Consider the following 23,346-nt stretch of genomic DNA (forward strand, 5'->3'; position numbering starts at 1 on the left):
GTGTGTGTATAGATAGATGTACTAGGGTTAAATATTAAGTTGAATGACCTTTTTTGTCTTTTTACACAATAATAAAACTGACAACTTAATAATTTAAGTATTGGGGTGAACAAAGAGAAGTGCGGGGTTTAAATAGAAAATCTAAAATTTTATTATCATAAAAGATTTCGAGTAGATTATTCCAATCCTTTCAATCTCCTTTCAAATTTTACTGAAATTTGGATCCTTGTATTACAAATGAAGTTTAATTTAAGATAGTGTCTTAATTGGACATGAAATACTATCCACTTTTCCTAAAAATGTTTTAAAAAACCCTGAATGACAATTAAATTAGTTATGCAAGATGCTTATGATAGGATTAATTGGAATTATCTCTTTACTTGCTTATGAAATTTGGATTTCAACAAACTTGGATTAACATGATTATAATAGAGAACTATTTCTCATATCGACGAGCTCTACGCAACGGTACCACTCATTTTCTCAAAATCCTTCCGGATTAAAAAGTGACCAAAATACCCCTACTCCGAGGGCCAAAATTGAAAATTCATAATTCTTGAAATTAATTAATTCACTATTCCTTTTATTTTTGGGTCGGGATGTTACAGGCACATTCTAGATAAAGTACAATAAAAGAGAATGATAACCTGGCTAACTGGACCCATTTTAAGTATGTTCTGAAGCAGCTCATACATAATTCTTAATGTAAAGTTCCCTTCTGACAGCGTTTGCAAGAGTTCTGACTGTTGGTCCATATAGGAACAACTTCATGGATCTTGTCCATAAATCCAGACCAGTTGCCCATGCCTAGAAGTAAAGGCCATTGTTATTTAAACAATTTAAAACAGTCATTGCTAAGTACATCCAAAAAAGTCTAAGACTGAAAAAGCGAGTGACCTAAGAGACAGCTGACAATCGGTTTAACATAAAAAAACTTCAAACTCGTCCATGTGCTCTCCTGTTCCAGTAAAGATAACAGGACCCTTTGTTGCTGCAACATTGCGCACATATAGTAAAAGAAAATCTAGTTGTCAAAACCTTTGCATGCCGGTACCAAAAACCAATGTATTACCACTTGGCTATCCTCCATACGGCCTGTTTTGGACGGTAGAACGAGGAGAGGAAGGACTTTGTTATCTATCCACGCCACCAATCTGCTTCAGCATCTGGGGAGAAAGGACTTTGCTCATATGCGCGTTCATATTTCAGGATAGTGCACTCATTTCACCCTTCTTCGGAATCTTAAGTCCTTTCATTTTGCTCCATATCTTGGCAAGGTGCTTGTACTCTTCAAACATCTCCATTACTTCTCTAATTTCGAGACCAGAACCTCGTGCTATTCAAATTATACGTGACTCATTCATGAGTTTTGGATTTGAGCTATCCAACTCTGCAAGACAAGTTAAGCTATTCACTAAACCATGTGAGTTTCTTCCCTACCCCCCAAAGGAACTAAACATGACAGATATTGCTCAAACTACGTGGCTTAATACACAAAAACAAAAGGCATGGGCATTACTTGCCTTCTTTTGTCATTGAATCCATCATGGTCATGTACCGCTTGTTCTTTGCCTGGCTTTCCTTTTCACAACCTTTAGGCATTAATTCAGCACTAAATCCTGGAAGCATTGAGAAGACCTACATAAACCAAATAAATTCTTAGCCTGCAGTTGGGTCCTGTCAACAATAACATCCATGATTATGTACCCTAAAGCTTCTGAATGTGCGTAGTCTGTGTGTGTGTGTGTGTGTGTGTGTGAGAGAGAGAGAGAGAGAGAGAGAGAGTAAACAAGAGGACACAGAGTTCATACATAAATTACCAAAAAGAAAGTTCAAAGGGTAGTAATGTTAAAGTTACTTGTCAATTGCTTTATAAGGCTAATAACCAAACAGATAATTATGAATATGATTCTGGCCTCCCCAATGTTTTATTAATTTTGAGAATTAGTTTAATGCTTCACTGCATTCTTTTCTTTAGTTGATTGTTGTGTTAGTTAATGAATTTTACTCAGAGCACAAACTACTCAAGACGGTAATAAGCAGCATTTGAAAAATCTGAAACACCCAACTTGATTTAGAGAAAAGTTTGGGCAGTTCTCAATTTGGGGAAGCTGTAGGGAAGGGGGTCGAAGTTGGGTTTTAAGTGGTTTTTGTTAAAATTTAGATTTGGGGAAGAATTGGTGAAGCTACCATAAAAAGTGAACATCTGAACGTAATATGTTCTTATCCATAATTAGCTTCAGTAGATCCAATAACACATAGGTACCACCTATTTAGTATTCACACCTTTGCATACCCTGTAAAACAGAATTATAGAAGGGGCAAGAAGATTAAAAAGGCACATTCTAGATAAAGTACAATAAAAGAGAATCATAACCTGGCTAACTGGACCCATTTTAAGTATGTTCTGAAACAGCTCATACATAATCCTTAATGTAAAGTTCCCTTCTGACAGCGTTTGCAAGAGTTCTAAGTCTAACTGTTGGTCCATAGGAACAACTTCATGGATCTTGTCCATAAATCCAGACCAGTTGCCCATGCCTTTCGGTAAAAGCCATTGTTATTTAAACAATTTAAAACAGTCATTGCTAAGTACATCCAAAAAAGTGAAGACTGAAAAAGCAAGTGACCTAAGAGACAGCTGACAAACGGTTTAACATAAAAAAACTTCAAACTCGTCCATGTGCTCTCCTGTTCCAATAAAGATAACAGGACCCTTTGTTGCTGCAACATTGCGCACATATAGTAAAAAAAAATCTAGTTGTCAAAACCTTTGCATGCCGGTACCAAAAACCAATGTGTTACCACTTGGCTATCCTCCATACGGCCTGTTTTGGACGGTAGAACGAGGAGAGGACAAGGTTCTCCTTTTAGGACCAACTACAACAAGCTCACAACTCTAATAGAAACAAACGGTAAGCTCTCTGCTCTATTTGCTTGCAACAGAAACCAAAGACATACTTTCCTTCACAGTAGCTATTCTTTGCTATTGATCACTAGACTAACGTTCGAAGTTAAAGTTGATAGAAATTTTGGAATAGCATTACAAAACTGAGAAGGCACATTAGCAGAAAAAATACATATACTGTGATACATAACAGGGAAGATTTCAGATGTCACCTGAAGTTATACACGATTTTTAATTGTCACCTCAGAAAAAAGAAAAGATTACAAACACCACCTTGATTTTGAATATTCCAAATGTGTCACCTAACACTAACTCTGTCAAAAATTCTTTTAAAAAGCATTTCTCCAAGCACCCTAGCATTTTTGCTATCAAAGGAGTGCTTTGCTTCTCTTCCTAGCTGTGACTACTTAGGGACCCAGCAGCAATTTCCTACTGTCATCTACCATTTCTTTTCCTTCCCATTAAAATCTAAGTTATGCAGAAAATTTCCAGCCGCCTAAACAGTCATATTCAATAGCCCCACAAAGGTCAAACCCCAACAAAATCAATATTTCTTATACAATGACATTCCTGAACCTTTTTACTTCAAATCCCATCCTCCAAAAAACATTGAGAAACTTAAACATTGAGCTGATTATTAGGGGACTACCCACTGATTGGTACATATGGTAGGCATTGTGCAAGGCAAGCTTGGTACTACCGAAAGTGTTAAGCAGTGAAAACTTCGGGTGAGCAAAGAATGTACTCCAATGCAATTAGTGATTTAGGTATACAGGGTAAATATAAAATTTGGAAGTTCCAGGTTGGAACATAATATGGATGTCAATGTGGTTTGGCTTACCCACATGATACAATGAGATTGGAGCCAGATTTTTAATTCTTCGTTATATTTCATTTCTGCAAACTATTTCAAGAATTTATAACTATAGAAAATTTTTCCCATGAATTGCACACGTTGAAAACTAGTCTAAGAACAAAAGCCAAATACTAAGCCAAATACAAAAGCCATCTTCTTATGAGCTATATCAATGCCTAGATCCAATGATTTTTTTTTGCCTTTTCTCCTCTTCTTTCTTAACCATGTCTGCTTTTGATGTTTTGTAGGTGGTGTTTTGCTGCTTTAGATAGAGCTGTTTGGTGGTTGTTTTTGGTTCTGTTATGCAAGAGGTGTGTTTCTATGTTGAAATTCCAATTTATTGTTTCGGTTCTGTCAATAGAGCATAGTAATTAGCTAATGGCATCAATTGACAATTGGTTGGGATAAATTTGAACTAATTGCTATGGTTGTACAGCTGTAAATAAAGCCAAGTAATTCTTATGTGGTTTGAACCAATGACAAGCTGTTTCATGTATGATCTGTGCTTAGATGCATATTAATATTTTTTGACTTTTTCCTTTTAGTTTATGGAAGATATGATGTGTTTGGAGAGGTTGTTGATAAGAGTGATAACAACATGATATTGCTTTTGATTATATATTAATGCCTTTTCGTGTGCTGAAGCTTTTTGATTTTTTTTTTTTTTTTGAGGGAGCTCTTTTAACATGAAAAAGGACATGGAGTGGTTATAAACTGCCTTTGGTTTCATTGATTGATGTTTTGGGTTGATTTTCAGACATATATGTTTACTACAAAATTGAAGCTTGATCTTTAGATTGTTAGAAGAGACTTTGAGAAAACTTAATTGTTGAATTAGAGTATGAAATTTTGATATCTGTTTAAAGGGAAAAAAAGGAAAAACAGAAAAATGGAATTGAAAAATATAAAAAAAATCTTGATTGTTTAGGGTGACTTTTGCATAGATAACTTCTGATCATATACTCTTTGTTTCAAATGCATCTAGGATCATTTAAACAGCCCTCTTCCTGTGCTTTTACAGTATTTTTCTTCGAACTAGAGGTGTCAGATGAATGTGCTTTTGCATCTTCTTTCTTCGAACTAGTTCGAAAGGTGTCAAACTAGATGGGCCGGCCTAGCACGGCCTAAGCGCGAATATTAATGGGCCGTGCTAGGTTTTTGAGAAATAGTAATGGGAAACTCCAATTTTAGGGAAACTCAAATGACTCCCAACAACAGTTATGAACCATTTTCTTTAAGATGCGTCTTGCTCTTAGTCTGCGTGGATTCACTTCTCATCAGCTTAGGTTGATTCAATTGGTAATTTTTTTTGCATTTTTATCTTCTACCGTTAGATTGTTATTCGTGACAAATTAATCTTGGATATGTGGTCGAGAACATCATTCCTAGGCATTCTTGAGTAATTTCCTCATTGTTTCATCCACTATGTTATGTTGCTATTTTGAAAGATGCTTATCATATATATATATATATTTTTTTTTGTGGATTTTCAGTTTTTCCAAAATATGATCAATATTTTAAGATGACAAACAACATATAAAACATGTCATTAGTCTTTATTTTGTAACTTAAACTTGCTACATATTTTCATAACTTTATACACATTTCAGACGGTTTAAAAACCCATCGTGCGGGCACATTTGCTAGTCCTCCCTATTCTGGAAAATGGAAGAATTTAAATTTTTTTAAAAAAAGATTACAAGAAGAAACCTACTGGGCTCAAAGAGCTAGTATTAACCGGCTAAAATTAGGAGATTAACACTAAATATTTTCATGCAGCAGCCACGATTAGAAAAAATAAAAACCTCATCACAAAAATTAAAGGAAATTGCTCTAAATTTTATTATCATAAAAGATTTCAAGTAGATTATTCCACTTCTTTCAATCTCCTTTCAAATTTTATTGAAATTTGGATCCTTGTATTACAAATGAAGTTTAATTTATGATCGTGTCTTAATTGGACATGATATACTATCCACTTTTCCTAAAAAATGTTTTAAAAAACCTCAAATGATAATTAAATTAGTTATGCAAGACGCTTATGACTGGATTAATTGGAATTATCTCTTTACTTGCTTATGAAATTTGGTTTTCAACAAACTTGGATTAACATGATTAGAGAACTGTTTCTTATTCAAATTTAATCAATGGTAAACCTTAAGAAAATATTACACCTTCTAGAGGATTAAGATAAGGAGATCCGCTTTCTCCATATCTGTTCATCTTATGTGTGGAACCTTTCATTCGACATTTAAATAACTCTTAACGCTCCTCTTCTCATATTAAAATGCTATTAAATAATTTTCAATCTACCTCTCAATCTACAAAAGTAACCATATTACTTTTGATGATAGAGGAATAAAGGACCATATTACTAGTATCTTAGACATTCCTCACAAAAGTACTTTAGGCAAATATTTGGGAATTCCTAGCATACTTAAATGGAGACAAGAATTACTTACAAAAGTAACCCAGAATTTTCAGGTTGGAAATCTAATTTATTATCTAGAGCAGGTAAGTTAATCTTAATTAAATCTCAAATTCTAAGTATGTCCCAATATCTAATGGCATTGCTTTCCTTGTTCTAAGAATGTTATACATACAATTGAATCCTTAGCAATGAACTTTTTATGGGGCACATCTTCTGAAATTCCGCCTATTACCTGGAATATTATATCTGTAAACCAAAAGACCTTGATGGGCAAGGAAGCTACAATTAGTAAACAATGCCTCGATAGCTAAATTGGGATGGAAAATTATTACACAACCTGATACTTGATGGGTACAACTTTTTTTTTTTTAGAAGAGAAAATCCATTAATATTCTAAGAATAATACGGGTCACCCACCATTGGATCAAATCTATGAGTGGAGAAAAAACTGATTTAAAAATCCATATAAGATTGGTGGATTTGGTCCCTCAATATGCCAAAATTACTCCAGATTAAATATCCTCACAAAATTTGTTGTAAATGGCTACAAACAATACAAACAAATGAAGGGGGAACAAATCCTCTGTGCTCTGTCTTAAACATTAAATGATGAAATTAACTTCATTGCCTCTAAATCATTATAATTCTTTTGATCACTGATGATCACTGATCATTTCTTTTTACCAAATACGTACCAAAAAAGAAATGCCGACCCTTCAGATCACAACTAATGCAACTATTATTAAAAACAAAAATAAATTATCTGTTAGCCCCTTTGATAATAGGCTCTTGCAAAACGGTTAGCAGCATCAACTGGCGAACAGATGTCTGTTCGCGTCCCACAAAGGCTAGCTTTTGTCAACCATTACTTGCAAATAAACTTGAATTCACCACTGTAATTGTAATTGTGGGAGCAAATTTCCTCCCACGAGAATATTCGCCTAAAGATTCCTTCATCTTCTTCGCACCTCTCTCTCCCTGCAAAACAGATCGGAGTTAAAGAACCACACCCGGGGGGTGTTGGCCAAAGGCCCTCCGATGCCTAAGTTAGGATGGGTATTTCAAGGAAAACCGGGTGGCCGGAGCCGTGTGTGGAGGCCGGAGCCTTGTGTGAGGGAGAGAAAGAATATTGTGGCTAGGGTTTGTGAAGGATAATTTCTGCAGAGTTTCAGTAGGAATTTAGACGTACCTTAACCCTTGTGTGTAGCTAGGTATTTATAGGAGCCTCGGAGGCTAGGGTTTCAGAGGAATAATTTCATAGATGGAAAGGAATTATTCCTCCCCTATTAGGCGAGATTTGATTAATTAGGAATTTGATTTATCTGATTTAAATCAAATCCCTAATTAGGGTAGGAATCAAATCAATCCCCATTTTAATTAGGTAATTGCCAATTTAATTGGGTAACTCCCAATTAAATTGAGTAACTCCCAATTAGGTCAAATAATCCCCAAATGGAAGGAATTATTTGACCTAGGGTGATTTAATTCGGTTCCCACAAATGCCCCCCAGCTTCTGCATGGCACGTGGTGGCATGTAGGAGATGTGAATTATCTGTTGGGCTGTCCAACTGTAACTGGGCTTCCTTCTTGGATTTGGGCTCCTGAGTTGAGGAGGTATTTGACTTGCCAATTGGACTTTGGCTTGGGCAGTCTAGCTGTAGTTCTGCCAACGATGAAGTCGCAGTCTCACGATCAAGGAATACGTCTCCACAGCCAAAACAGCCGAGACCTTCTTCTGCCACGAGCAAGTCTTCCTCAAGGAGGGTCTCGTCTGCTGAGAATGTCCTTATGGGAGTTGCTCCTGCCTCGTTTGCTAGGATCAAGCGCCTCGTTAGCGTGAATAGTAAGCATGTCAATAGCATACAGGAGGTTCGGGATATTCTGCTCAAGTCTCCGGTTGAACTGCCCAAAACCAGTGATCTGCCTTATAAAGAGGCTGCATAGAAGCAAGGTTTGGGTTGCCTGCACTGATCTGGGGATCAAACTGAGAAGACTGTGCCTCTATTCAGCAGTCATGACTCGTCTGCAAAGCCACGAACAGTCAAGTGCGGAGCTGACTCAATGTTGCAAGTTGTAGCCAAGAGAGATAAAAAGTCGTCTGCTCGAGCAAAAAGTCCTTCAGTTGAGCAAACTACCGATTCGGAAGTCGGTGAGAGCTCTGCTGGTCAAGTTTGACACTCATGTTGAAGCCACGGAGGCATCCAAGCATGAAATTGCTGCTAATGCATACAAGCTGGGATACTTGGACTGCAGGAACGGTGCTCCTCCTTGTTGCTCTCTCGAACATGAAGATGGTGAGTAACTCTATCTTGACTTGCCCCTGCTCAAAGTGAGCAGTTCAATGCTATGGATGTAGAAGCAGTTGAAGAGCAGGTAGCTGATGAAGCTGCAATGCAGGAAGACGACGCCAAAGGTGGCGCGGCTGATGAGATTAGGGTAGATGCGAAGGAGGAGGCAAATGGGGCTGCCGAGCAGATGATGCCGGTTGAGCAGAATCAGGCTCATTTCTTGTTGAACTTGGCTGGTTGGCAGCTTTGTAATGGAATTTTCAGTTGTCTTTCAAACTTCAATTCTCATTGTATCTTGTAAGTGTATGTCAGGAGACATAGCGCTTGAAAGAGACTCCATTGAGTTTGTACTTGAGAAGTAGCTTGCCTACAATGGAGGTAAGGCTTGTAGCCTGTGTGCGTATGTCGGGGACACAGCGCTTGAAAAAGGGGCTCCATGAAGTTTGTACTCGAGAAGTAGCTTGCCTTCAGTGGAGGTAAGGCTTGTAGCCTGTGTGCGTATGTCGGGGACATAGCGCTCGAAAAAGGCTCCATGAAGTTTGTACTCGAGAAGTAGCTTGCCTTCAGTGGAGGTAAGGCTTGTCGTCTGTGGGCGTATGTCGAGGACATAGCGCTTGAAAAAGGCTCCATGAAGTTTGTACTCGAGAAGTAGCTTGCCTTCAATGGAGGTGGGGCTTGTCGCCTAAGAGTGTGTGTCGGTGACATAACACTCGAAAAGTGCTCCATTGAGTTCATGCTTCGAGGAGCAGCTTTTCTGCAATGGAGGTGAGGCTTTTCGCCTGCAAGTGTATGTCGGGGACATAACACTCGAAAAATGCTCCATTGAGTTCGTGCTTCGAGGAGCAGCTTGTCTGCAATGGAGGTGGGGCTTGTCGCCTGCGAGCGTATGTCGGGGACATAACACTCAAAAAATGCTCCATTGAGTTCGTGCTTCGAGGAGCAGCTTATCTGCAATGGAGGTTCCATTGAGTTCGTGCTTCGAGGAGGAGCTTGTCTGCAATGGAGGTGGGGCTTGTCGCCTGCGAGCGTATGTCGGGGACACAACACTCAAAAAATGCTCCATTGAGTTCGTGCTTCGAGGAGCAGCTTGTCTGCAATGGAGGTTCCATTGAGTTCGTGCTTCGAGGAGCAGCTTGTCTGCAATGGAGGTGGGGCTTGTCGCCTGCGAGCGTATGTCGGGGACATAACACTCAAAAAATGCTCCATTGAGTTCGTGCTTCGAGGAGCAGCTTGTCTGCAATGGAGGTAATGGAGGCTCGTCGCCTGCTTGGAGTCGAGCTGGTCAGCTGCAACTCGAACAATGGCCTTCTTGTTGTAGTAAGATGCCAACTGCTATTGGGAAGCTCGAACAATGGCCATTTCTCGTTCTTCTTCGAGCATATCAAGGTTGACTTTCATCTGCTTGCAGTTTTGGTCAAGACTGCCCACATCAATGCTCATGGAAGGGACTGTAATGTGTGGGGGGATGATTGCTTCTGTCCCAAAGGCTAGGGAAAATGGTGTCTCGCCGGTTGACCTCCTTTTGGTTGTGCGATAAGCCCATAGGACTCCTGGCAGCTCGTCGACCCATTTTCCTTCTGCGCCTTCCAGTCTTTTCTTCAGGCAGTCCAACACGATCTTGTTGGGTGCCTCTGCTTGGCCATTCCCTTGGGGGTATCTGGGAGTTGACAGGTGCTGCTTGATGCCATACTTCGCAAGGACTGTGGTGATCTGCCTACCCACGAACTGTGTACCATTGTCGGTGACTATTGACTGCGGGCATCCGAATCGGCAGATGATGTTCTTCCAGATAAACCGTTCGACATCAGCTTCCTTGGTAGAGGATAAAGCCTCGGCCTCGATCCATTTGGTGAAGTAATCTATGGCGACGATCATCATCTCCTTGTTGGCAGGTGCTGTCGGCATAGGTCCCACCAAGTCGATGGCCCATTGCATGAGAGGCCATGGATTGTTCTGCGGATGGTATTCCTCAGCTGGCAAGCCAGGGATCGGCTTATATCGTTGGCACCGATCACATCTTTGAGCATACTCCGTGGAGTCTTGGCGCATGGTAGGCCAGAAGTAGCCTATGCTGAGAGCCTTCTGGGCAAGCGATCTGCCCCCAGCGTGATTTTCACATTCGCCGTCGCGTATTTGGCAAAGAACCTCGAGCGTCTGCAGGTACTTGATGCAAGTAAGGTGAGGGTCGGAGTATGATCTGCGAACAAGCATGTCACCTTTCATGTAGTACCTCGCAGCCTTCTGTTTGATTTTCCGAGCCTCGGACTTGTCCTTGGGTAAGTTTTCGTTAACCAGGTAGTCAATGATGGGATCTTGCCAGCTAGGATCCTCGTCGATCTGCATCAAGTTTGGCTGTTCTGCCTCTTTTATGCTTGGCTGGTCAAGGTGCTCGACCGGGATAGAGCGTCTGAACTGGGTATCAAGAACTGATTTTGAGCTCGCCAGTGCGTCTGCGTGCGCGTTCTCTGCTCGAGGCACTTGTTGGATGGTGAAGGTAGGAAACGCCTTCAACAGCTCTTGGACTTTGTCAAGGTACAAGATCATCCTTGGGTGCTTCGCCATGTATTCTCCTGAGGCTTGATTTGTGATCAGCTGGGAATCTGAGTAGATGGCCAGCTTCTTGATTGACAGCTCCTTTGCCAAGCGCATGCCAGCGAGCAATGCCTCGTATTCTGCCTCGTTGTTTGAGGCTGGGAAGCCAAGCGTGATAGCTTACTCCAATAGGGTTCCATCCGGAGTGATGATGACGACACCTGCCCCAGCTTCTTTTTGGTTCGACGCTCCGTCTACGCGCAACTGCCACATGTCTCTGGGTTGGTTAGGTTCATCGGAGGTCTTGTCTGCTCTCGAACTTTCCTTCTTTTTGCTGACCAGCTTCTCTTCTTCAGCCGATGGCGTGAATTCTGCGACAAAGTCTGACAAAGCTTGGGCTTTTATTGCAGTCTTTGGCTGGTAGAGGAGGTCGTATTGGCTTAGCTCTATAGCCTACTTCATGAGTCGTTGTGACGCGTCAGGGCTGTGCAGGATTGACCTAAAAGGAAAGTCGGTCATGACGATGACTCGATGAGCTTGGTAGTAGGGTCGTAGCTTTCTCGCGGAAACTACAAGGGCCAAAATGAGCTTCTCCAATTTTGGGTAGCGAGTCTCTGCATCGAGAAGGGCTTTTGACATGTAGAATACCGGATGTTGGGCCCCCAGTTCTTCTCGGATGAGAGCTGAGCTGACGGCTGAGTTGGACACCGCCAGGTACACGAACAAGTCTTCACCAGGAACTGGCTTCGAGAGCAGGGGAGGTGAAGTGAGGTAAGTCTTTAAATTCTGGAAAGCTTCTTCGCAGTCCTTGTCCCATTTATCTCTTTGCCCCTTCTTTAACGCCTTGAAGAATGGTCTGCACTTGTCAGTGGATCTCGAGAGGAATCGGTTGAGGGCCGCTGCTCTGCTCGTCAGGCTTTGTATTTCCTTTACTGTTGAAGGTGACTTCATCTCGAGAATGGCCTTGATTTGGCGTGGGTGCGCCTCGATACCTCGTTGAGTTACTAGGTATCCCAGGAATCGGCCGGACGATACACCGAACGTGCACTTACTTGGATTCAACTTCATGCGATACTGGCGGAGCAGGCTGAACGCCTCAGTGAGGTTCTTGATGTGGTCTACTCGCTTAGGGGCTTTGACCAGCATGTCATCCACGTAGACTTCCATGGTTTTGCCGATCTGCTCCTTGAAAATTTTATTCACGAGCCTTTGGTAGGTTCCTCCAGCGTTCTTCAGCCCAAAAGGCATGACCTTGTAGCAGTAGGTCCCTCTCTCTATGATGAAAGAAGTCTTCGCCATGTCATCCTCGTACATTAGGATTTGATTATAGCCGGAGTAGGCGTCCATGAAGCTGAGCAGCTGATTGCCGGAAGTTGAATCCACGAGCTGGTCGATTCTCGGCAATGGGAAGTTGTCTTTAAGGCAAGCTTTGTTGAGGTCGGTGTAATCGACACAAACTCTCCATTTGCCCTTTTCTTGTTTCGCCACCAGTACAACGTTGGCCAGCCACTCTGAGTAGGAGACCTCTTCAATGAAGCCGGCAGCTAGAAGCTTATCGATCTCGGCTTCGATGATTGCAACTCGCTCGGGAGCGAAGTTGCGTCTCTTCTGCACCACGGGTTTGCTGGCAGGGTTGACATGGAGTCGGTGGCAGATGATGTTCGGGTCGATGCCATGCATGTCAGATGGCGACCATGCGAACATGTCTTTGTTCTTTTGGAGGAAGGTGGTCAGCTCCACCTTCTTGTCTAGGCTTAGGCGCGAGCCGATCCGCGCTTTTTTGTCTGGCTGGTCAGGATCGAGGGGTACTCACTCAATGTCTTCCTCAGGCTTCCAACCTTGTTCAAGGGAGCCTTCTGGGTGGATTCCCTCGTCTCGATCCTTCTTGTTTGGATTCTGGCGCGAGCCGATCTGTGCTTCTTTGTCTGGCAGGCCAGGATCAGGGGGTACTAACTCAACGTCATCCTCAGGCTTCCAACCCTTTTCAGGGGAGTCTTCCGGGTGGATTCCCTCGCCTTGATCCTGGCTCCTTAATTGCTATTTTGAGGTAGCAGCTTCCTTCTCGTCCGGGCTTGCTTGTCTGCTGGGAGTGTTTCCTGCCTCGTCAGTAGCCTGCATTACTGGTGTGAACTGTAGCTGTTTGCTCTTCTTGAGCCCTTGGGCTGTGCATCTCCTTGCCATGGCTTGGTCACTGTTGATCTGCCCGATCCCGCCACCAATGATGGGGTAGCGGATCTTCTGGTGTAGAGCAGATGTGATGGCTTCGATCTTGTTGATCCACGGTCGGCCTAAGATTCCGTTGTAGGGGGAGATCTCGTCAATGACCATAAAGTTTTGCGAGCAGACCACCGGGGGTGAGTGGATGTCAAGGTCAATCGTTCCCACAGTGATCGATGAGGCCCCATTGAAGTCGGTGAGTGACCTAGCAAGTTTGTTGATCTTGGGCTCCAATCCCATCTGTTGCAAAACAGATAGTTGCAGGATGTTGGCTGCGCTGCCCTCGTCCACGTGAACTCGCTCGATCACAGCTTGTTCAATTTGGATGCAGATTACTAGGGCGTCATTGTGCGGCAGATCAAGCCCGATCAAGTCCTTCTTCTGAAAGCCGATGATGGGTGTATCTGCAATGACTGGTACGCCCGTTGTGACGTGGGAGACATAAGTCGCCTGCGCGATCTTTCTCTTGCGCTCCTTGGTGGTCAGCCCAGACTCCTGGGAATCAGCTAGAATGGTGTTGATCCGTATGACCTTTTCGGGAGGTTCCTTGGCAGTCGCATCACGATCCTCGATCTGCTAGATGGCCTTCTTTGCGACGAATTCCGTGCAATGACCTTCCCTGACCAGCTCCTTGAGGTGCCTTTTTCAAGCATTGCAGTTGTTGGTGTAATGACCATGCTCTCCGTGGAATGCGCAGTATTTACTGGTGTCCCTCCTAGACGGGTCTCCCCTCAGGGGCGGCGGTCTCCTCACCCACGGCTTGTCCTTCACTTGTGCTAGAATTTGATGGATCGGGATGGTAAACTCAGTGTAGGTTCCTGCTTCTGAGCCTCCCTCTTGGGGCCGCGATCTGCGCTTGTGTCGGGCTTTGAGCTCGAACTTGTTGCTTTTTTGGCTTGCCTGCCTTGTCGGGTGATCAGCTTGCTTGCCGGCTTTCTTCGCCGCAATACGATTTTCGTCCCAAAGTGCGTAGCGCTCTGCCGTCGCGAAGACCTCTGCCAAGGTTTGGCTTGGAGTTATGGCCAGCTCATGGTATAGCTCATGTTCGGTTGGCAAGCCTTTTTTGAAAGCTGAGGATGCAACTTGGTCATTGCATCCTATGATGTTTGCCTTCTCAGCCTTGAATCGTCTGAGGTAGTCTCGAAGAGACTCGTCTGGTTTCTTGTGCAGGTTGAACAAGTGGTCTGCATGCTTTCTGACCGTCTTGTAGGAGGTGTACTCCTTTGTGAAGATGAGGGCGAACTCCTTGAAGTTGCCTATCGACCCGGACGGTAGAGTGTGGAACCAGTCTTGAGTTGCTCCTCGCAAAGTCATCGCAAACACTTTGCACATCAGGGCGTCGTCTGCTTTGTACAGGATCATGGCACTCTTAAAGTGCCTCAAATGGCTCTCAGGATCAGAGTCTCCCTTAAACGGAGTGATGGATGGCGTTGTGAACCGTTTCGACGGTGCAGCTCGTTCCACCTCGTCTGTAAAGGGTGAGCAGTCGACTTGAGCAATTTCCTTGTGCAGGGCCTCGTCCGTGCTTCCTTTAAGTTGGAGACTTTAGAGTCGGTCATTCACTAACTTTTCGACATCTTCTGCCCGCAGGTCTAGTGGTTCGGGTCGATGTCTTCGGTATCTCGAGCGCCGCTGGTTAACTTCCTCCTCGGTTCCCAAGGGTCGATCCTCTTGGTTGTTTTGCCCGTGGGGCAGATTAGGAGATTGAGCTTGTGAGGAGTCCTCTACGGCTTGTTGCCGTGTGTTGGTCCTCGAGCGGGCTGGTGAGCGTCGATTGTTGCGCTCGTCACGCGATTGTTCACAAACTCGAGCTCCTTGTAAGCCCAGCCTGGATTGGTTACTTCCTTGTGGGCCCAAGCGGGCGTGGACATTGGACTGTGGGCCCAAGCGAGCATGGACATTGGACTGTGGGCCCAGCCTTTCACGTACATTGGTCCTTGGACCTAACCTCGAACGGATCGTCGACCGGCTCAGAGTACGACTTGCAGATGTTTGTGTCTCGCCAGCACGATCTCGTTCTCTCTCCTGCCCGTTTGCCCTTGCCTGACCGGCTTGGGACCTCTCGAACTGCTCGCTGACATGCTCATGCGTCCTCCTCTCCTCGTCATGGGGTCCAAGGTTAGGGCCTTGGTTCAAGTTGATCTGCCTGAGTAGCTGGCCAATCAGGTTGTTTTGATCGTCGACCCTTTGTGTGAGCTGATCAACCCGTGAGTTAAGGTCCACCTGGATAGAGGTGTGCATTGGGCCCAATGGCACATGGGCTAGGGCTCCATTAGACGCGTACACAGGTGCATGCGTCAAGTGTGGTGGCAAAGGAGGGAGAGAAAGGACCTGCTCCAAGGCTGGGGAGGCACCAAAGTAGCCATGGGGCTGTGTAGCAAGTCCGGCAGTTGAGTGGTGTGGCTGCTGCTGTGCTTCGACAGCAGGATGGCGCGGCAAAACAGCTCCGGCCGCTGGCGCCTGCGGCTGCAAGGCTGTGGAGGTCTCGGGACCATGCGGTGGCTGCTCTGCAATTTCGGCAGTTGGAGGTGGCTGCGAAGCGCTAGGAGGCGGACGCAAGGCGTTGGCAGCCACAATTTCGCGAGGTTGCAGAGAGGTTTCCACCACGAAACCATGGGACGGGCCCGTCGTGGTGGTGTTACTCTTCGAACGTCTTGTATCGACCATGGTTGATTGGAAAAAGTTGTGGAAAATGAATTTGGAGCACGCTTTGAGTATAATTTCGCGCTCTCAATGAAAGCACCAATTTGTGGGAGCAAATTTCCTCCCACGAGAATATTCGCCTAAAGATTCCTTCGTCTTCTTCGCACCTCTCTCTCCCTGCAAAACAGATCGAAGTTAAAGGACCACACCCGGGGGGTGTTGGCCAAAGGCCCTCCGATGCCTAAGTTAGGATGGGTATTTCAAGGAAAACCGGGTGGCCGGAGCCGTGTGTGGAGGCCGGAGCCTTGTGTGAGGGAGAGAAAGAATATTGTGGCTAGGGTTTGTGAAAGATAATTTCTGCAGAGTTTCAGTAGGAATTTAGACGTACCTTAACCCTTGTGTGTAGCTAGGTATTTATAGGAGCCTCGGAGGCTAGGGTTTCAGAGGAATAATTTCATAGATGGAAAGGAATTATTCCTCCCCTATTAGGCGAGATTTGATTAATTAGGAATTTGATTTATCTGATTTAAATCAAATCCCTAATTAGGGTAGGAATCAAATCAATCCCCATTTTAATTAGGTAATTGCCAATTTAATTGGGTAACTCCCAATTAAATTGAGTAACTCCCAATTAGGTCAAATAATCTCCAAATGGAAGGAATTATTTGACCTAGGGTGATTTAATTCGGTTCCCACAGTGGACATTAAAAGGCAGCCACCGCATGGTCAATGTGGTTTGGCTTACCCACATGATACAATGAGAGGTTTCGAAGATTTGAGCCAGATTTTTAATTCTTTGTTATATTTTATTTCTGCAAACTATTTCAAGAATTTATAACTATAGCAAATTTTTCCCATGAATTGCACATGTTGAAAACTAGTCTAAGAACAAAAGCCAAATACTAAGTTTCCAGAGTGAAGCTTAATGGACCATCTTCTTATGAGCTATATCAATGCCTAGATCCAACTAAAAATTATTAGCATTTCAATAGTTGCAGCAAAACACTTACGCACTGAGAGCACCACCTCCCTTTGCATGACCATCCATTTTTGCAACAATAACAGCTCCAACTGAAACACTGTGCCTGAAGGCTTGAGCTTCATCAAGTGCAGCCTGACCAATACTGCTATCCATAACAAATATAACAAGATCTGGTTTCTGGAATATGAGAGGAAGTATATTAAGGGAAAGATATTATCAAGCAAATGCAATCATCAGAAAGTTTACATAGCATGAAATTCCATAACAAATACCGTTGCTTCAGAAACTTGACGCATTTCTTCAAAAAGAGCAGCTTCTTCACTACTACAAAAAGGGCAAAAGACGACCAGTAAACAACGACGGTAGATCAAAAAACCGTCGTTGTTTTTTAAAAGACGACGGTAATAGAAACCCGTCGTAGAAACATACTTTAAACACCTAAAAAACGGCACACGTATAGATATTTTGAAACCACGACGCACCAAATTAAAAAAGCGTCGTCTTATTACAAAGGTATTTTCAGAGTTAAAATCTGAACCTAAAAACAACGACTGCATCTATGAAATCACCGCCGTAGAAAGTAAAGACGACGATATAAAAATAAGACGCCGTGTTAATTAATTAATAAACACGACCCAATTTTCTTAGTCAGCGACGCATAAATTCAAAGGAATCTACGACGGTTAATTACAAAAAAAATCGCCGCTTTAAATTAAGTTACCACGACTGTAAATATAAATTTATCGACTTTTTAATTATAATATACTACGACGGTATCCATAACTCTACTGTCGCATAATTGTACTAACCACGACGGTTTGTTAAATTAACGACGTACAAATTTTATGCAATTATTCGTCTATCATTACCAGAATGAACTCTGTTCCTCATCATAATCGAACCAGAATGAACAAAGGCAATGTTTTAGAAGTGGATGATGTGCCAATTACTCTCACAAGGAGTTTGAGGGCAAGAAGCTTGTCTCAGCCGCCAAGGAAGGTCTCAAGCTTGATGAGAGTGAAGACGAGGCAATGAAGAAGGAAGAGTTGAAGGAGAAGTTTGAGGGACTCTGCAAGGTTGTGAAGGGTGAAGGATGTTTTGGGTGACAGAGTGGAGAAGGTTGTGGTGTCTGACCATCTGACCGTGCTGGACTGCCAACATGGAAAGAATCATGAAGGCTCAGGCCTTGAGGGATAACAGAGCGGCTGGGTACATGTCGAGCAAGAAGACCATGGAGATCAACCCAGAGAACCCCATCATGGAGGAGCTGAGAAAGAGGGCTGATGCAGACCTTGTTCTCCTTCTGTGCAGAAAGACAATTTTTTAGATGATGTGTGCGTGTTTGTGTCTTTCAGATACACAAATGCGCCCACACATCAACATCCAAACTGAAAAATGAAAGCGAGATGAGACAGAGAGGTGATGTGCCTCCAGAGAATTGAGAAAAAGTTGAAACCCTAATTGAAAAATGAAGACGACAGAAAGACAGAAAACCCATTATTTATAAACAAATCTTATATACCACGTCGGTGTTTTAAAATATCGACGTTTATATATAACATACACGTCCTTTAAATTTAAAATAAGGTCGTATAAATTATTTAACAACGACGCTATATAAAAACGACGTTGTAATTTTTTGGAAAATTAATTTATTGTGTAATTAAAAAAATTACACGTCGGTATGAGTAATTAAAACGACGTGGTATTAATTTTTAACGTCGTTATTATTGAATATAAGGTCGTTTGGTAAATTGGAAAATGACGATTCATCTTTTTTGAAGACACATGCGTCGTGTAATTCGATTTCAAAACGTCGTTTCATTAAAACATACCGTCGTTTCATTAAAACATACCGTCGTTGCACATACCATGCAAGTTGCTAGTGCCAAGGATAAAAACCCAATTCTCTCAAATATGGGTTTTTATGGTGTCATTCAAGAAATTTGGGACCTTGACTACCAAAAGTTTACAATCCCAGTCTTTAGGTGCGATTGGATAGATAGTACTTCCGGCCTTGTAGTCGACGAACTTGGATTTACCCTTGTAGATTTGAGTAAAATTGGACATAGGAATGACCAATTTGTTTTGGCTTCTCAAGTCAAACAAGTATTTTTTGTTGACGACCCGATGCATCATGGTTGGTCGGTAGTGTTATCAGCGCCTAATAGAGAATATAATGATGATGTTATTGGTGATGATGTCTTAGGTGATGTGAGAATTGAGTGTGAGCCATTTACTAGAGGGATGCCAAATGTTGACACATTTGATGAACTAGTGGGTGAGTTTGGGAGTCAAAATATTCGAGATGGGTGTGAAGATATATGGATTGAATGATGCTCTTGTAATTTATGAAATTATTTATGCCCTAAACAGCACTACTATATGACATTAATTTTGCAATAAATTGTAATGTGTTTTCTTCACTTTCATTATGCAGGTTTTGGACACAAAACAATCAGTACATAAAATACTGGTTCAGTATTATAAAACGACGGTCCTTATAAAACTGTGAAAAACAGACGTCTGTTGCCATAAAATTGTCTTGGAGCATTCAACGACGGCATTGAATTTACCGACGTCTAAAAGCGAACTAAAAGTGAAAAAAGACAACGTTATTGTGAAACAGTTATTAACGATATCACGTCGGAGAAGGATAAAGAGCCGACATGTAATTACAAATAACACGACTTCAGTACAATAATACCGACGTCTAAAAGGACAGATATCGAACCTGAACGTTACAAAAGACGACGTCTTGGATGGATTAGACGACTATTATTTTACTAAAGACGACGTATAAATAGAGAAACACGGCTGTCGTTTACATGATCACGACGTTGTATATCACATACTACGTCGTTTATAGAAATAAATATGTCGTAAGTCATGAGCCTAACATATTTTCCACGTCGGTTATGTAAATATATAAGACGTAGTAAATATTAATAACGTCGTATTTTATTTATTTAAAGACGTAGTATATACATACACACGACTGCGTTTGTATAAAATAGGTCGTCTATTCTTCTAAATGAAAATTTTTTGGTTCATTTTTCAGTATACAGACGTCGGTTGTTTTTGTAAATGACGTTGTTTATTATAACAACGACGGTGCTTTACCTTAACCGCTATTTCCACGTCAATATTAATGGAAAAAGTGAAGTAACAATACTATTTCACGACGGTTATATAAATATATTCGACGTCGTAAGATTTAATAACGTCATATTTTATTTATTTAAAGACGTAGTGTTTTCTTTTACACGACGAATGTTGTATAAAATAAGTCGTCTATTCTTCTCCATGACAATTTTTTGGTTCATTTTTCAGTATACAGACGTCGGTTGTTTGGTTGTTAATGACGTTGTTTGTTATAACAACGACGGTGATTTCGCGTCGTGGTTTTACTTTGCAAAAGACGTCGATCGATTTTACGACGGTTTGAAAACCAAATTCACGACGGTGAATTCCCGTCGTCTTTTGCCTTATTTGTAGTAGTGCTTGTTTGTGACGCCCACTAGTATCAACAATTATGAGATCGCAATTCTCCTTTGAGAATGTTTCCACACCTTCAACTGCAATTTTCACAGGGTCCAACTCCATATAGCTGCAGGGGCAACATACCAATAATCACTTGAATGCTAAAAGCATCAAATTCTTAGAAGAAAAATATATAAGGTAGTGCAGATATAAAGAGGATAGGCAGGAGGACACCAAGGATGGCTACCTTTTAATGTCCACTGTGGGAACCGAATTAAATCACCCTAGGTCAAATAATTCCTTCCATTTGGGGATTATTTGACCTAATTGGGAGTTACTCAATTTAATTGGGAGTTACCCAATTAAATTGGCAATTACCTAATTAAAATGGGGATTGATTTGATTCCTACCCTAATTAGGGATTTGATTTAAATCAGATAAATCAAATCCCTAATTAATCAAATCTCGCCTAATAGGGGAGGAATAATTCCTTTCCATCTATGGAATTATTCCTCTGAAACCCTAGCCTCCGAGGCTCCTATAAATACCTAGCTACACACAAGGGTTAAGGTACGTCTAAATTCCTACTGAAACTCTGCAGAAATTATCTTTCACAAACTCTAGCCACCATATTCTTTCTCTCCCTCACACAAGGCTCCGGCCACCACACACGGCTCCGGCCACCCGGTTTTCCTTGAAATACCCAATCTAACTTAGGCATTGGAGGGCCTTTGGCCAACACCCCCCGGGTGTGGTCCTTTTACTCCGATCTATTTTGCAGGGAGAGAAGGAAGCAGAGAAGACGAAGGAATCTTGGGCGAATATTCTCGTGGGAGGAAATTTGCTCCCACATCCACCATGTTTTTCCTCACTCTTCCCAACCAGAAACTGTGGTTCTAACTCCAAAAACATCAAACTGTGATCCAAACCGGTGGAGTATGAGACCAACTATAACCACTGTGATACTAATCCAACTACTACATTCCTCTTTCTTTCACTTCCCCTATTAAAAAATAACTAATATCTAGAATTGAGATGTTTACTTAAAGAAAAGAAAAATTCAACATTCTCAAACTTCACAACTCTATAACGATTGTAATTGTCCAAAGAAAGACACATAACCAGTAGAAAGAAAAAAGAGTACCTTCCATAAAATGGAATCTTAGCCATTGTGGCATTCTGCTTCAACTGATCACAGCTCAAAATGTATCTGCACACACTAGGGCAGGTTTCCAAGCATTTTTTCTGATGATAATATGCATATTTTGTACACGTTGTGGTTTTTCCAGACCCTGAATGTTTTAAGCAAATAAGATGAATTAATTAAAAATGTAAATGGAATAGATAAATCCAATTGATGACCAACACAAAAGAAGCTATAAACACAGCATGCTTCAGCTGAAAGTACATTTTAAAGTCCAAGAAATTTCTTTCCAGGAAATTAATCAATCGTTAAAACTCTTCAATTTGAACTTAATGACTAAAATTGTTGGACATAAGACATGTGAAATAATCAATCAACTTTCTGACCAAACAGAAAATTCCAATCAGTGTGAAATTAGCGAGCTTACCTTGTAAACCAGAAAACATGACAACACTTGGTTTCCCTTTCTTGGGAGTGAAAGATGGTTTCCCTGGATCCAGCATTTTTCAAAGTTCGTTAAATATAGCCTATAAAAAAGAAACACTTCATTAGTTATCTATCTGTATCTTTTGTCAGCCAAGTATCTAGTCAAAATAAAACCTTTTAGCATTCTCATAAGTCTAAAACCCAATATTTAGTATGTTTTGTTTAATGCAAACCTTGAGCACACATTGTAGGCTACACATGATAAACAATTGATGATCTACTTGATGTTTATCGCTATTTTCTTCAGAAAAGTTAAATTAAGCTAAACCTTAGGGTGAACTTGTTTATGTCTATATGTCTCAAGTTCTCAATGTATCAAATTGGCAAATTTTATTCCATTTTACCAGACAAGCTTGCAAATGCTACTAACCAACTTTCGTAAAATGCATGATTTTGATAAGCTCAATATAAGATTAAATAATTATGCCCCAAATTCAATACCAACTTAAACACCAAATTTATTCAAAATGCTCATCATCAACCAACTATGACAAAAAAAAGAAAAAAAGCTTGAGAGTGTATGAAAACATATACTTGCTGAATAATCTTGCGCCTGTTGTGACCAGCAGCCAGATCATCCAAATTGACGATCTTTTTTATATTGTTCTGCATGTCACGGACGAGCATGAATTGAGCATCGGATTGGAGCAGAGCAGGAGTGATCTCGTTGAGGCACTCGTTCAGGACCTTCTCGTCAATCACGGTCGCGTTGCTCATCTGCTGGAGAGCACGTGCAATGCTCCCTCCCAATTATGCCAACACCATCTTCGCTGATTAAAGGAGAAGAACTTGATGGGTTTGGTTGTTAAAAGTTGTTAAGTTTAATTAGTTTTAATTAAATAAAGCTGACATGGCCATGAAAAGACCAAGTCAAGCTGGAGTCCTAGAATATAGAAGTTGTGGTTTAGTCTGTTTACCACGTTCAAATTTGCTTCCGTTGCTTAAGGTAGTTGAACTCCACAGAGTCTGCTATTGTTGTGTTAGTGGTAATTGTGGAGATTGTTATTTTGTAAGCTTTGTTTTTCAGATATATAAGAGAAGAAAACTGCAGTATCTTTAACTCTGCGAAATATTCTGTTCAAGCATCCTTTACGTTTAAGTTAATTCCAGTTTTTAACATTTGGTATCAGAGCCCCTTCTGGGTCTGAAAAAAGGGTGAAAGATTGTGTCTTGCAGCAGCAAGAAACAATGGCAACTGACAAAGCCACTGAGAGTTATGTTCAACCAGCGATTCCACGATTTGATGGTCACTACGACCATTGGAGCATGCTGATGGAAAATTTTCTCAGGTCAAAGGAGTATTGGAATCTTGTGGAATCAGGAATTGACGCCCCAGCAGAGGGAGTTGTGTTGACTGAACAACAACAAAAGAGAGT

At 41.8% G+C, this 23,346-nt stretch overlaps 1 pseudogene; it reads right to left on the bottom strand.

The window, feature by feature from the left end:
• Nucleotides 1-1,133: 1,133 nt before the first annotated feature.
• On the bottom strand, nt 1,134-22,735 carry LOC110770920 (signal recognition particle subunit SRP54 2-like; annotated as a pseudogene).
• Nucleotides 22,736-23,346: the final 611 nt, after the last annotated feature.

Source organism: Prunus avium, chromosome 8, assembly GCF_965620075.1.
Source record: "Prunus avium chromosome 8, drPruAviu1.hap1.1, whole genome shotgun sequence".
NCBI lineage: Eukaryota > Viridiplantae > Streptophyta > Magnoliopsida > Rosales > Rosaceae > Prunus > Prunus avium.